Here is a 15,460-nt window from a genome sequence, read left to right on the forward strand (position 1 = left end):
AAAGACCCGTAAAAATGCAAGATATTTTTACCAAAGAAATGGGTCAATGCATGCCCCAATTGTACGCTGAATGTCTTCCTTTAATTCTCAGGGCACACAACATTTATTTAGCCATGTAAAACTTATTTAAAAGTGGTGAAGTTAGAAATGCCGTTCGGTATCTGCGATAAAAATGGATATCCTATAACAATGAGCTATATGTAGAGTGGGACTGCACTCCGTTTTTTGATTTGGTAAGACGAGTAATACGACAAATTACATATTTCCGAAAGTCATGTGAATAAATGAAAAGGTTGGGTTTCGGACGGAATTCCAACTACAATGCTAACAAAGTTGAATATTTGGGAGTATTCCTTGACAGAAAACATAAATAGAAAGAGCAAAAAAACTCACAGATGTTGGTCTACCTGTGGAAGAGCTATAGGCTATTCGAAAACGTAATTAGACCTATTACAACATACACGGCTGCAGTACGGTGGGCAGCTATAGATAAGCAAGAAAATAAAACAATACAAAATGTCCAATGAATATGCTGCTTATGCAACTGCGGGACAAGTTTGTAAGTACACCCCATAGAATTTCAGGTAATGTTTCATACCTCACCGGTCATCCCAACCATTAAACTCAAGGTGAGCGGATCAAAAAATAGTACGGAAAATACTACAAAAAATATTTTAGCAGGTATCATATAATGGCAGACCGGATACCTGTAACAAATGTAAAACTCATCCTTTCAAGATAACAAGATAGGATGTGCAGAAAATAGTGCATGCTGACAATGTTAAGACGACGAAACGATGGGACACTTTCTCTGTTATATCTCAGCTTGTGTAAAGCTCAGAACTTCGGAAGGGTTACCATATAGGATCTTCAACAATTTGTGATAAAGTAGTTAAAAAACTAGAGAACATTTTCAAAAATTTTTACAAGAAATTTACCAAACTATTTTAGAAGATTTTGTTTTCATCTGAAAGGTCACACTTTGAGCTACTTTCGAAATGTTTTTGTTGAAAAATATTGCACAGTGTTCTGACAAATGGCCGCTTACGAAACACCGTTTGCGGTGCCACTGTTGCTCGAAAACGAATAAACCGATCAGCACATGTTTTTTGGGATCATTAAGAACCTAATAAACGTGCCCTTAAGCGAAATGGAATAAAAATGATCAATTTTTAAACAACTGGTGAACTGTCAAAGTCAAAGTTTAAAATTAAACTAAAAAAATGTATATATTTTTCGCCATAAATCCGTCAAAAATTTTTTTGTTAAAAAGTCTCTCGCTTAAAAACAAGCTTTTTATATTTATAGTAATTCCACTAAAAGTCTCCCTTGTCCCTTATTGGATGTTTGTGAAACAATTATTTTATATAATCCCACTAAAACATATGAAGATCGGAACATCAGTTTTCGAGCTATAGTGGGCACCACTTTTAAAATGCCATTTCCAGAAAACAACGTTTTAATCTTCGATATTACCATCAAATTACAATGAATTTTTCCTTTCTTACGCTCATATCTCAGCCAATTTTTACAAAATATTGTATTCTACCTGTACTTTAAAATGAGCCAATAAAAATGTTTCGATTTTGTAAAATTTGCAAGTGGCTATAAACCCTTAAGTGCAGTTTAAAGTCTGTTTGAGGATCGATTTTCACTGAAAGTACACTTCCTGTGGTTTTGTGTAAGGCGATTTAATGTTTTTCGTGGGCAAATTATACCTGACATAATGGTCCAAAAGTTTAAAAAAATCATACGGCGACCAACTAAAGTGACTAGTTGGTGCGATGCCTATTGAAAGAATGACTCCCAAAATAAGGCCCACTTTCAAAATGGACTGAATTGGTCATTGGTCATTTTAGCGATTTAATCGGAACCAAATTTATTACCAAATGTCTCCAAAAATGTCTATATTTTTGTCGACGAGTCCACATGTCCAAAAAACTCAAAATTCGGAAAACAACCTAGAAACAGGAAAAAATGTCCCAAAAATTGCACAAAGGCTGGGGATACACACTGTCGACAAAACCGACTGATACTTGTTTGCCTGGTTTTTTATTACACTGCCCACTGTTAAATACGTAGGGAACAAGAATAGTTTCTGGCCTAGGCAATACGTTGTTTTGCCAGACGCCATTTGACATTTTTTTGGCAAGATTGACAGTTTTTAGCCTAAGCGTACTCATGGCAGTTTGAAATACGGTCATGTGTTGTGCTGTTTACAGTGACTTGAAAAATCAATTTGGAAAAAAATGGAATTTACTTGTTATACCCTCAGCAATTATGATAACGAGGGTATATACACTTTCATACGGGCAAAATGTGCCTCATCGAAATAGGATGAAATCCGTTTCAGACAATTTGAAGTTGATTTAGCCATGTCCGTCTGTCTGTCTGCCTGGAGCGTACGATAACTCACGAACGGATTAACCAATTCGGTCCAAAATGTGGCTTTCGTAATATTTTATCCAAACTTAGTTTAGTTCGAAGATGGGTTATATCGGTCCACACCTTACGCTACCGTGTAACGTACATTGCAAAAGCGCCCCTCTGATATTACATCCAGTATCAATACAAAACTACCTTATCAATGCATGCATAATCCCAACTTCTTGCATAATTAAAACTCCATTCATACATGAAGTATATGCAGTGTATTTCCTGGTTTTCTCGCCTTACAAAAAAATTCTCATTCACTCCGTAAGCCCAGATGTATAAGATGTTTAGTTTTCGCCGCTGAAATGGGTCGTGTGCTGGCGTTAACCGACGTGAAAGAGAAGACGTGTGGCATTGTCCGCAGTCCTATTCGATTCAACCGAAGACTACATCAGCCATCGACCTTGCGATACGTTCACTCCTGCCGATTCGTTCGATCCTGCCGATTCGTTCGCTCCTGCCGATTCTTTCGCTCCTGTCGATTCGTTCGCTCCGTTGTCTAACTATATCCGACTCTTTTCCTTACAGAACAGCAATCCGAAAAGGAACAAACCGGACTCAACACCCGAAGACTACCGAGCCGAACTCAACAGCCGAAGACTACAGAGCCGAGCCAAACACCCGAAGACTACCGAACCGAACTCAACACCCGAAGACTACCGAGCCGAATCCAAGACCCCAAGACTACCGATCCGACAGCAATCCGAATAACGCCGAGCCGTGCGATACCCCAACAACGGGAACTACCGACCCATTGCCAATCCGAGTATTGCCGAGCGAGGGCTGACGATCAGAATATTGCCGATTTCACTATTGCCGACCCGAGTGTTATCGACTGACTGTCAACGACCAACCCCATCTTGTATCCGCCGATTACCACCTACTTTATACCGACCAATTCGAAGCGATTCCACCCGAGGCTGTTCCCCAACTTTACCAACATATACTACAACATCAACTAATCTCCATACTATCTGAAACTTATGTTTACGAAATTATATAAATAAAACTCTGAAGCACAGTTCCATCGTGTCTCATCTTACTTAAGGTTTGTAGGTCCTTGAGTCGACCCTGGCAGCGGCTGAGCTAACCTCAGCCTTTGGTAAAACCACTCGTTATAACCTTCCCCACAAAAGTTCAAAAATATTCGTAAAATTTGTGCGCACGATCACTCTTGAAGGGAGTGACCGATTGAGTCCATACTTTACACATCCTAATATATCTACCAGATATAGATCAGATTTGAATATGGACTATATTTGCCCGCTCCTTCGGTTACCTCTCACACAAAATTTCGGATAAATTCACTTTAAGGCCTGCTCTCGTATCACTTTAATTTTTGTTGACGAAACTTGCATTCGCTGCCTCCATTACGACAGTAAAAGTTTTTTTTCAGGGGTAAGGCCATACTTCTTTAGAAAACAGCCCGAAAGTTGGAAAACCCCATATCGGTCCTCTCCTTAGGGTATCTCCCCGCAAAGTTCAAATTTGTGTCTAAGTGTAGTTTAGTGTCTGTTCGAAGATGTAAATGTATACCGATGCTGTTCGTTGTGGTCCTCTTTACAGCGATGTTATGTTTTCAGTGGACAAGCCCATGCTTCCTAGCATACTGGTCCAAAAGTTATCCGATGACCCACTGAAATGACTAGTTGGCACGATATATATCGAAAATATATTATCCGCTTCCATAATGGACTATGTCGGCCCACTCCGTCAAGTATCTCCTCCGCAACACTTTTGAACTTTATTCCTAATCCAAGAAGGGCCTGAAAAGACCCTAAGACATTCGATCTGTCCTTAGATGAATGTTTCAATTCTCATAGGCTGAGCGTATATCTCGTCGGCAAAGCCGACTGATACTTTTTAACTTGTTTTAGATTAAATAATTTAGGTATTTGGGTTATCCATGGTCGAACATTTTTTGCACCTAAAGTTGTGGACAGGAAAGGAAACTAATTTTTAATTTTTATAATTTAATAACGACTTTTTTACTTGTTTGAAATTACATGGGTAAATATTTTTCCCCATACCGTCTCCAAATTATGGCGTCTTTTATTTTTTTAATATATGAGTTTTTATAAGGGTTATATGAGTTTTTGAAAACCCAAAAAGTATTTCTTTAAGTTATGAACAAATTTTTTACAAATTAAAAATTATTTATAAAAAAAATTAAAAAATATTTTACAAACATTTTTGTTTGTTTTTCAAAACAGTCAGGCTTAATTAATCCCATAGTCGTTGTTTTAATATTTTATTAAAAACAAATAAAAAAACGCCAACCCTTCCAAACATTTTTTTAATTTTTTGTATTCCTATGGTTTGCTTATTTGTATTTGATCTTTTTTAATAGATTGGAATATTTGAAGAACTCAAAAACAACAACATTTTAACTAAGACTCTGAATTCCTCTGCAACTACTAATTTCATAGTTTTTATGCATCAGAAAGCTGAAAGTGTTACCTGTTGATCAAATTATGAAAATATCTTTACCCGTTCAAAAGTTACAGAGTTTTGAGCAGGAAAAAACGATTCTGAACGACTTTGCATTGGTATTCAATTTTATTGAGTTGAATAATTTTATTGAAGTGAAAATACAAAGTACAATGAAGTTTGTATGTAGAATAAAAGACAAAAAGCAAAGGTTACTTATGCAATGTAAATATTAATTGATTAAACACAGTACTTCAACACTTCCCCTTGTTTAAATGATTAATATTTAAAATATTTACGAAGTGCAGCAATCGAAGTTTTGGTAACGGTTTGGTCATCATGTCTGCAATTTGATATTCAGTTGAGATTTGAGACACGATAATATCGCCTTCAATTACCTTTTCACGAATGAAGAAGTGCTTTAAAGAAATGTGCTTCGTTCGCTTGTGAAACTCTGGATTTTGAGACAGTCTTATAGCAGCAGTATTATCGATGTGTATTACCGGTACTTCATTATAATTAATTAAGTCATTGTAGAGGCTTTTCAACCACATCAATTCCTTAGCGGCCTCACTCGCTGCTATGATTTCAGCTTCGGTTGTTGAGGTAGATACGGTTGGCTGTCTTTGACTTATCCATGATATAGGACTGCCTGCATAACATGCTACTACTCCAGTTGTTGATCGTCCTGTGCTCATACAGCCTCCATAATCTGCATCACTATAGCATTCAAATTTCTTTAAACCGTTCGTTTTGTAAATTATTCCATAGTCAAGTGTCCCACAATGTAAGGAAGAACCCGCTTAAGTCTTTGTACATCTTCACTTGTAGGGGATTCCAGAGATCTTGACAGAACACCGACACTAAATGCCAAATCTGGCCTAGTTCCCAACATTAAATACATTATTGCTCCAACAGCTTGACGATATGGAAAATTATTTGTTGATTTTTGAACTTCTGCAACGGTCGTTGTACTTTCCATCGGAGTTGATACTGCTCTACATTCAGAAAAGTTAAATTTTTCCAAAATTTTCTTAGCATATGACTTCTGACTTATCTTTACAGAATCATCCGACTTTTCAATTTCTAACCCAAGAAAGTAATTTGCATCTTTGTGTGTAATTTTGAATTCAGCTTTAAGTTCATCTAGAAAGATCTTCAAGTCGTTTACATCAGACGCAGCAACTAAACCATCGTCTACATACAGAGCAAGAATGATTTTCTTCCCCTGTTATTCTCTGATGTATAGACAACTGTCAGCCGAGCTTGTTTTAAATCCCAATTTGGTTAAAAAATTTCGCATTCTAGTATTCCAGCACCGTGGTGCTTGTTTAAGACCATACAGACTTCTTTTTAGAGAACAAACTCTATTTGTTCCGTCATCAAATCCTTTTGGCTGTTTCATGAAAATTATTTCGTCCAACTCTCCATAAAGGAATGCAGTCGAAACATCGAACTGTGCTAAGTACATCTTCTCTGTGACTGCAACACTTAACAGAGACCGAATTGTGGACATCCTTGCTACCGGACTAAAAGTTTGGTCATAATCAAGTCCTTTTGTTTGATTATATCCTTTAATGACTAGTCTCGCCTTGAAGGTATCCACACTGCCATCCGCTTTGGTTTTTACTTTGTAAACCCATTTTGATGGGAGAGCTTTAGCACCCTTCGGAAGTTCGGTAAGTACCCATGTTTTGTTTTCTATTAACGAATTCATTTCCTTTTCCATGGCTGCTACCCACTCTGATCTTTGGTCGCCTTTAGTAGCTTCAGAATATGAATTTGGAGTTTCTATGCTATTAACAAACTCCTGGGAAACCATAGCCAACTCGTCATGAGTTGTTTTTGGAATTATTACCTTTCTATTTCTTAATTTCCTGTAATTGCAATTCTCTTCTTCAGATTCTTGTCCATCCTTGCTTCCTGATATAGCATCTTCAAACTCACTGTCAGATGTTGCATTTCTCTCTAAATTATCTTCAGGATTGCTGCTCGTAGGTTTATCATTTTGTTCTTATAAATTTGGTGAATCTTTGGCTAATTGATCATCTTGTGGTTCTATGTTTGGATCCGACTTTTCATTTAGTCCACTCTGATTTTCATCATCTTGAATTAAATCATTGAAACGTTTAATCTTTGACAAATCAATACGTTGTGTATCAGGATTTACGTGGGATTTTATTATGGTTTTTTCTTCTAAGCGATTATTATTTGTTTTCTCTACAAATTTAACATCTCTCGAAACATGAACATCTCTCTTTTCTGGTATATAAATACGATATCGCTCGTCTCCATCATATCCTACCAGGTATCCTTTTCCAGCCTTTTTGTCCATTTTCTTTCGCTTTTGACTTGGAATGTGCATATAACATGTCGACGCAATGATTCGCAAATGTCGGATTCTAGGTTTCTTACCATACCATTTTTCGAATGGGCTAATATCAGCTTCAGATGACTTTCCTGTTCTGTTTAAAATATATATTGCTGATTTCACAAATTCACACCATATTGATTCTGGAAATTCAATTTCCTTATTTGCGTACTTGAAAGTCCTTGCCATTTCTACGATCGTTCTATTCTCTCTTTCAGCACACCCATTTTGCTGCGGGGTATATGGAGCAGTCAACTTATGAGTAACTCCATGCTGAGCAAGAATTTTCCTGACGTCATCGTTGTCAAATTCGCCACCGTTGTCGCTAATTAACGTTTTTACAGTGTGACCTTGACATTTTGCGTGAATCAACATCTCTTTAAGCGAATCTTTCACCTCTGATTTTTGTTTTAAGAAAAACCCATATCGATATTTCGTATAATGATCTTTAAATACTACAAGGTACCTGTATCCTCTGAATGAAGGTGGAAAAGGGCCACATACATCTGTTGATACTATTTCTCCTGGTTCACTAGCAGCGTCACGTCTTCCAAAAGGTTTCCTAGAAGACTTTCCAAAAATGCATGGTTCACAATTTTCACTTGTATTCTTCACTGAAATTCCCATTTCCTTTTTAAGCTTCATTTTAACATGGCGATAGTCCTGATGTCCCCAGCGTTCGTGGTATAACTGTAACACCGACTTTTCTTCAAGCAGGGATATATTCTGTGTGTGTGAATTTGGACGGACATTAAGCTTGTATAGTGTGCCATTGATTTCTCGTTGACCATGTACCACAAGTTCTTCATCGACGTACATTTTGCATTCATTTGTGGTAGATGTAAATTTGCTATTTGGGTTTCTATCGTGTGCAGCTAAAATCGAAAAAAGGTTTCGAGATATAGTTGGAACATACCATACGTCGTTTAGAGTTACAATTCTTTCCTTATTGTTGACTTTCGATAACAGCTCTATTTTTCCCTTCCCAATGGCTTTTAAATACTCTTTTCCTGCAGACTGTATTGAATTGGGTTGTTCAAATTCTTCGTATTTCACAAAATACTTATCTGAATTGGTAACATGCTTTGTTGCACCGTTGTCGAACCACCATTCCAAACTTGAATCTGCGATATTTACTTCATTTGACATCGCATGTAGTGCCACATGTGTATGATTCTTAACTGGTTGCGACTTGGAAGGCTTGCCATCTGCAATCCACTTGCGACATTCTTTTATCCAATGGCCTTTCTTCTTACAGTAATGGCAAATACTGTCCTTTTTAGTACTTACATTCTTGCTTTTGGAATACTTCTCATTTATGACTAAAGCTTCTTGACCTTCAACGTTCTCAGGCTTCTTGAAATTGCGTTCATATAGGCAAAGCTGCATAATAAGTTCGTCTAAAGACTTATCCTCATCCCGAGTTATCATCATCCAACTCGATTTGAACATTTCGAACGATGATGGTAGCACGTGCAGAATCTTGCAAATAAGAAGCAGTTCTGGAAGTTTTTGATTACCTTTTAATTCCAAACCAGCGTTAATTTCTGTCCACAAACTTTTAAGTTTAGAAATGTGCGTTGAAACATCCAAATTTTCAACCCACTCAAACGAGAAAAGTGCTGTGCACATCTTGAACAATTGGTCCTTGGATGTTGCTTCGAATTGTTGGTGTAATGCTTCCCAAACATCTGCTGCCGATTCTTTGTCCATTACCTTCATATATATCTCATCAGATATGGTACTAGTAATAAGGGTTTTGGCGAGACCGTTCGTTTTCCTGTAAAACGCAGACCGAGTATTGTAATCTTTCACTACAGATTCAGTTGCTCCCTCTTTTAAAGGTTCTGGCTTTGTAATTTTTCTTGAAACCACATCCAGAGCTCCTTCATAAAAATCGAGGAGATCTTTGACTTTTCTCTTCCAAATTGCCCAATCGCATTCTCCTGTTAATGGCTTGATGGTCTTGCAAAACTCCATGATTCTGACGTTCAAGTTCTATTCACAAATTGAAAATTTTCTTTTTTCACAATTCTTGAATTAATTTCTTATTTTTCTTTTTCAAATGTCATGGAGTGCCCATAACCTATTGAGTTGAATAATTTTATTGAAGTGAAAATACAAAGTACAATGAAGTTTGTATGTAGAATAAAAGACAAAAAGCAAAGGTTACTTATGCAATGTAAATATTAATTGATTAAACACAGTACTTCAACAAATTTTTTATACCCTCCACCATATGGAGGGTATAATTAAATTTGTCATTCCGTTTGTAACACATCGAAATATTCGTCGGAGACCCTATAAAGCATAAAATTCTTTGTCGGTTTGACCATGTCCGTCTGTCCGTCCGTCTGTCTGTCTGTTGAAATCAAGATACAGCTCGCAATTTTAAAGATAGAGAGTCAAAATTTGGTACAGAAGTTTTTGTTACTTGCAGGATGGTTGGTATTGAAAATACCAAAATGGCTGAAATTTGGTACGTAGTCTTCTTTTGGGGTATAAAACTTTCCCCCAGAATTTTGTCGGTATCGGTCCACACCTTCATATAGCCCCCATAGAACGGTACCTCCCGATTTTCGGTATTTTTAAGGTTTTAGCTTCATTATCCTACCAAAATGGCTGAAATTTGGTACGTAGTCTTCTTTAGGGGTATAAAACTTTCCCCCAGAATTTTGTCGGTATCGGTCCACACCATCATATAGCCCCCATAGAACGGTACCTCCCGATTTTCGGCATTTTTAAGGTTTTAGCTTCATTATCCTACCAAAATGGCTGACATCTGGTACGTAGTCTTCTTTAGGGGTATAACATTTTCCCCCAAAATTTTATCGGTATCGGTCCACACCTTCATATAGCCCCCATAGAACGGTACCTCCCGATTTTCGGTATTTTGAAGGTTTTAGCTTCATTATCACACCGAAATGGCTGAAATTTGGTACTTAGTCTACATTGGTGGTATTAAATGTTCCCCCAGAACTTTGTCGGTATCGGTCTATGCCATCATATTGCCCCCATAGAACGGTACCTCCCGATTTTCGGTATTTTGAACGTTGTGGCTTCAATATTCCACCGAAATGGCTGAAATTTGGTATTTAGACTTCGTTGGGGGTACTCAAACTTCCCCTTTAAATTTGTCGGTATAGGTCCACGCCTTCATATAGCCACCATGGAAAAGTACCTCCCGATTTTTCGTATTTTGAAGGTTGTGTCTTCAATATTCCACCAAAATGGCTGAAATTTGGTATTTAGTCTTCAATGTGATATAAAACTGTTCGCCACAAATATGTCTGTACAGGGCCACGCTTTCATATTGCCCCATTTCTGACTAAAATTTGTCGGTATATGTCCACGTTTCGATATAGCCCCCATAGAACGGTACCTCCGGATTTTTGTAATACTGAAGATTGTGACGTCAATATCCAACCGAAATGGCTGAAATTCCTTATTTCGTCTTCCAAGAGTTATAAAATGTTCCAGAAGAGTATTATCAGTATAGGTCCACGTCTTCCTATATCCCCATAGAAGCTTACTTCTTGATTTTCGGTATTTTTTAGTTTTAGCCACATTCTCTTACCGAAATATAGAAAATTTGGTATTTAGTCTTCTTTGAGCCTAAAAACTTTCCGTCAGAAAATTGTCGGTATAGATCGACGTTTTGAAATAGTCCGCATAGAATGGTGACTCACATTGTTTTACCGAAATTGCTGAAATTTAGTATTAAGTTTTCTTCCTACACGAAAGGAAACTAATCATTCCATTTTACTTCAATACAACTTGTGGTGGAGGGTATAACAAGTTCGTCCCGGCCGAACTTAACGCCGTTCATACTTGTTCTTGATTAACTACGTACCCTCAGAGATAATACCTAAACTTTAAGTTCCAATATTAACCAGTGTTTATAATTTTAAAGAATATATTTGCATAGCCAACGATGTGGAGCATATTTTGTTGCTTAATTAAAAGTCACATTTCAACAACTGTCTACCATTTCTGCAAATATTTTATTTAACATTTAATTCTTTATTATTACGTAATCAATATTGGTTCACCAACAAAAATCCCAGACAAGGGAAGCACCAATAACTTCCTTTAAAAAGAGATAATACAAATATAGATATTTATGCAAAAAGAAAGAAGCAAATGGAAATCCAAACAAACAATAACAAAAGAAAGTTTTTCCAGATTTCCCAACACCACAGCACCATTTCCATGACCATTCCTGGGCTATATAAAGACATAAAAACTTCCTTGAAATAACATTTGTTACCACACGAAATTCATTTCTTTGCCATTTTTAGTTTTCTAAGTCTTTTTGACTAATTCGTTTTGTTGTTCTTTGTTTTCTTTTTGTTAGTCAGATGGTAAGATAGAAAATTGCAATCCATAAGAAGAAGACGGGGTACAAAAACATATGTCTGAACATATTTGTTCCGAAAAGAGGATTTGCCGAACTTTATTGAATTTCAAACACAAATGTCCCAAAACTATTGTTATTGAGAGAGGACGACTGAGTTATAAAAATGCCATAAAGCTGGTGAAAGTTATTGTTGTAGTTTTGTGCAACTCGTTCGGCATAATAAGCCTCTAAGGCCTTTTTACAAGGTGGTAACAAATTGTATAAGAAGTTTTTTATAAACAAAAACTATAAACGAAATAATATTGATTGTGGACAAATAAATGTAGATATATTGCAAGTTGACCACCTTGTCCTTTGGAAAATATTATAGACATAAATGAACATTTCAAAACATTTCAAATGGGTCTTTGTGAATTTTAAATTTTAGAAAATTAACTTTAATAATTCTTCTTTTCAAAGTAGTCAACATTAATTTCCAAAATCTAGCAATTTAATAAAATAAACTAATTTGTCATTTAATTTCCTTCAATTAATTTCTAATTTTTAGTTTGTAAATTGCCGAAAATTACCATGTAACTGAAAATATATTTATATGAAATGGCAATATTTTGAAAATTTAATTATGTTAAATGTCAAGTATGTAATTTTGCAAATTGGTAGATTTATTATTAAATAATTGGAAATTAAATATATACTCCCCATAATATTTGGGCTGACAAACGATTTCCAGGGATTTATTAGGATCTTTGAGTTGAAAATATTTGCATGTCAAAACATCAAACATTACCACGGAAGCCATATAATATACAAATCAATTCAAGTAACTCTTAAAAGATAATGCCAAACACAAACATTAACACACATTGACATTAACGCATACAAAAATAATTATTGCTATTTACTACAACCACTCCCTCTCGACAGCTTTGTGGACTGACTATAACAAATAATTATTTTAGTTATTCTGTTGCAAATTGCATAAAATTATTATAAAGTTAATTAAATTTTTATATGTTTTATTACACAAATGTTGTTTGTGGCTGCTACTGCAGCTTTGCCATTACATTGTTGGGTGGTTGTAAGTGTGTTGGGCTATGTGTGTGTTTTTGTAGACTAAATGTCTGGCATTGTAATGTGGAGAGTAAATTAATGTGTGACTTTCTGTTTACAAAGAGTTATGAATGTAAAAACATATGTTTGCTTATACATACATAAGTACGATGATATATAAATCAAGATTTGGGGTTGCCATTTTTTAAGGTTTTCACAAAAAACTTCATAGAAATTTGCTGTCGATTTGATTAGTGTTGCATTGGCCATTATATGGAGCTGTTTCAAGTCAGAAGTTGTTTAGGTGATATAGCAAGGTTAATGTTCCACCAAAGATTTTCTGACTATTTCTACCAAATAAGATTTTTATACAAGTGGGGTCGGAGTAAATAATATCAAAACTGGGCAATATGCTTCTTATCAAAAAATTCAATATAGCTACGCAATCCAGAGCCAGTCATAACTGCTCTTACATATGCTCTCTTCCACAGCCTTCCATAATAATACATCTGTTGCAACATACTTTATTTACTCTTTTCCTTATTTTTTGATTACACTTGAAGTTTTCTCCTTTCCCTTCCGACGAATTCTTTCCCAAGGAATGCATACGCACTTTGTATGTTATTTTTATGCGGCTTCTTTGGTGAACGATCACACGCACACTCGGCAATTTCAGTGCTGTTGAAACGAATGCCTATGTCGTAGCATAGAACAAGTATTATTTTCTTCAGTGCTGTTGAAACGAATGCCTATGTCGTAGCATAGAACAAGTATTATTTTCTGTGTTTTTTCTTATGAAAGAAACGACGACGTCGACAACAATGATGAGAAGCAACTAAATGTAGATGTTGTGTGACTTGAAAGTGCTTTCTTTAATGAGTTTTTTGCTGCATCTGTGTACATTCCAATGATGTTTTCTGCATTGCAAAAAAGTTGCTGGATAGGAACAGTGTGACAAAAAAACAAATTTGTTTTAAGAGTACATTTTCTTTAATTTCCGTATCAAGCCACTGGTCATCTACTCTATACGACCCAATAGGTCATCTACTCTACAGTAGACGACTCAATGGGCCTTCTACTCAGTAGACGACCCAATGGGCCATCTACTCTACAGTAGGCGACCCAATGGGCCATCTACTCTACAGTAGGCGACCCAATGGGCCATCTACTCTACAGTAGACGACCCGATGGGCCATCTACTCTGCAGTAGACGACCCAATGGGCCATCTACTCTACAGTAGACGATCCAATGGGCCATCTACTCTACAGTAGACGACCCAATGGGCCATCTACTCCACAGTAGACGACCCCATGGGCCATCTATTCTACAGTAGACGACCCCATGGGCCATCTACTCTACAGTAGACGACCCCATGGGCCATCTATTCTACAGTAGACGACCCCATGGGCCATCTCTTCTACAGTAGTCGACCCAATGGGCCATCTATTCTACAGTAGACGACTCAATGGGCCACAGACTCTACAGTAGACGACCCAATGGGCCATCTACTCTACAGTAGACGACCCAATGGGCCATCTACTCTACAGTAGACGACCCAATGGGCCATCTACTCTGCAGTAGACGACCCAATGGGCCATCTACTCCACAGTAGACGACACAATGGGCCATCTACTCTAAAGTAGACGACCCAATGGGCCATTTACTCTACAGTAGACGACCCAATGGGCCATCTACCCTACAGTAGGCGACCCAATGGGCCATCTACTCTACAGTAGGCGACCCAATGGGCCATCTACTCTACAGTAGACGACCCAATGGGCCATCTACTCTGCAGTAGACGACCCAATGGGCCATCTACTCTACAGTAGACGATCCAATGGGCCATCTACTCTACAGTAGACGACCCAATGGGCCATCTACTCCACAGTAGACGACCCCATGGGCCATCTATTCTACAGTAGACGACCCCATGGGCCATCTACTCTACAGTAGACGACCCCATGGGCCATCTATTCTACAGTAGACGACCCAATGGGCCATCTACTCTACAGTAGACGACCCAATGGGCCATGTACTCTACAGTAGACGACCCAATGGGCCATCTACTCTACAGTAGACAACCCAATGGGCCATCTACTCTACAGTAGACGACCCAATGGGCCATCTACTCTACAGTAGACGACCCCATGGGCCATCTACTCTACAGTAGACGACCCAATGGGCCACCGACTCTACAGTAGACGACCCAATGGGCCACCGACTCTACAGTAGACGACCCAATGGGCCACCGACTCTACAGTAGACGACCCAATGGGCCATCTACTCTACAGTAGACGACCCAATGGGCCATCTACTCTACAGTAGACGACCCAATGGGCCATCTACTCTACAGTAGACGACCCAATGGGCCATCTACACTACAGTAGACGACCCAATGGGCCATCTACTCTACAGTAGACGACCCAATGGGCCATCTACTACAGTAGACGACCCAATGGGCCATCTACTCCTCTACAGTAGACGACCCAATGGGCCATCTACTCTACAGTAGACGACCCAATGGGCCATCTACTCTACAGTAGACGACCCAATGGGCCATCTACTCTACAGTAGACGACCCAATGGGCCATCTACTCTACAGTAGACGACCCAATGGGTCATCTACTCTACAGTAGACGACCCAATGGGCCATCTACTCTACAGTAGACGACCCAATGGGCCATCTACTCTACAGTAGACGACCCAATGGGCCATCTACTCTACAGTAGACGACCCAATGGGTCATCTACTCTACAGTAGACGACCCAATGAGTCATCTACTCTACAGTAGACGACCCAAAGGGCTATCTACTCT

General features: G+C 37.9%; 1 protein-coding gene across 2 annotated transcripts in view; it reads right to left on the reverse strand.

Moving 5' to 3' along the window:
- DIP-zeta (Dpr-interacting protein zeta) overlaps positions 1 to 15,460 on the reverse strand; it is a 337,574-nt gene that overhangs the window by 271,012 nt on the left and 51,102 nt on the right. The window lies entirely within an intron of this gene.

The sequence above is a fragment of the Musca autumnalis genome, unplaced genomic scaffold, assembly GCF_047663935.1.
Source record: "Musca autumnalis isolate F117 unplaced genomic scaffold, ASM4766393v1 scaffold_2, whole genome shotgun sequence".
Taxonomy (NCBI): domain Eukaryota; kingdom Metazoa; phylum Arthropoda; class Insecta; order Diptera; family Muscidae; genus Musca; species Musca autumnalis.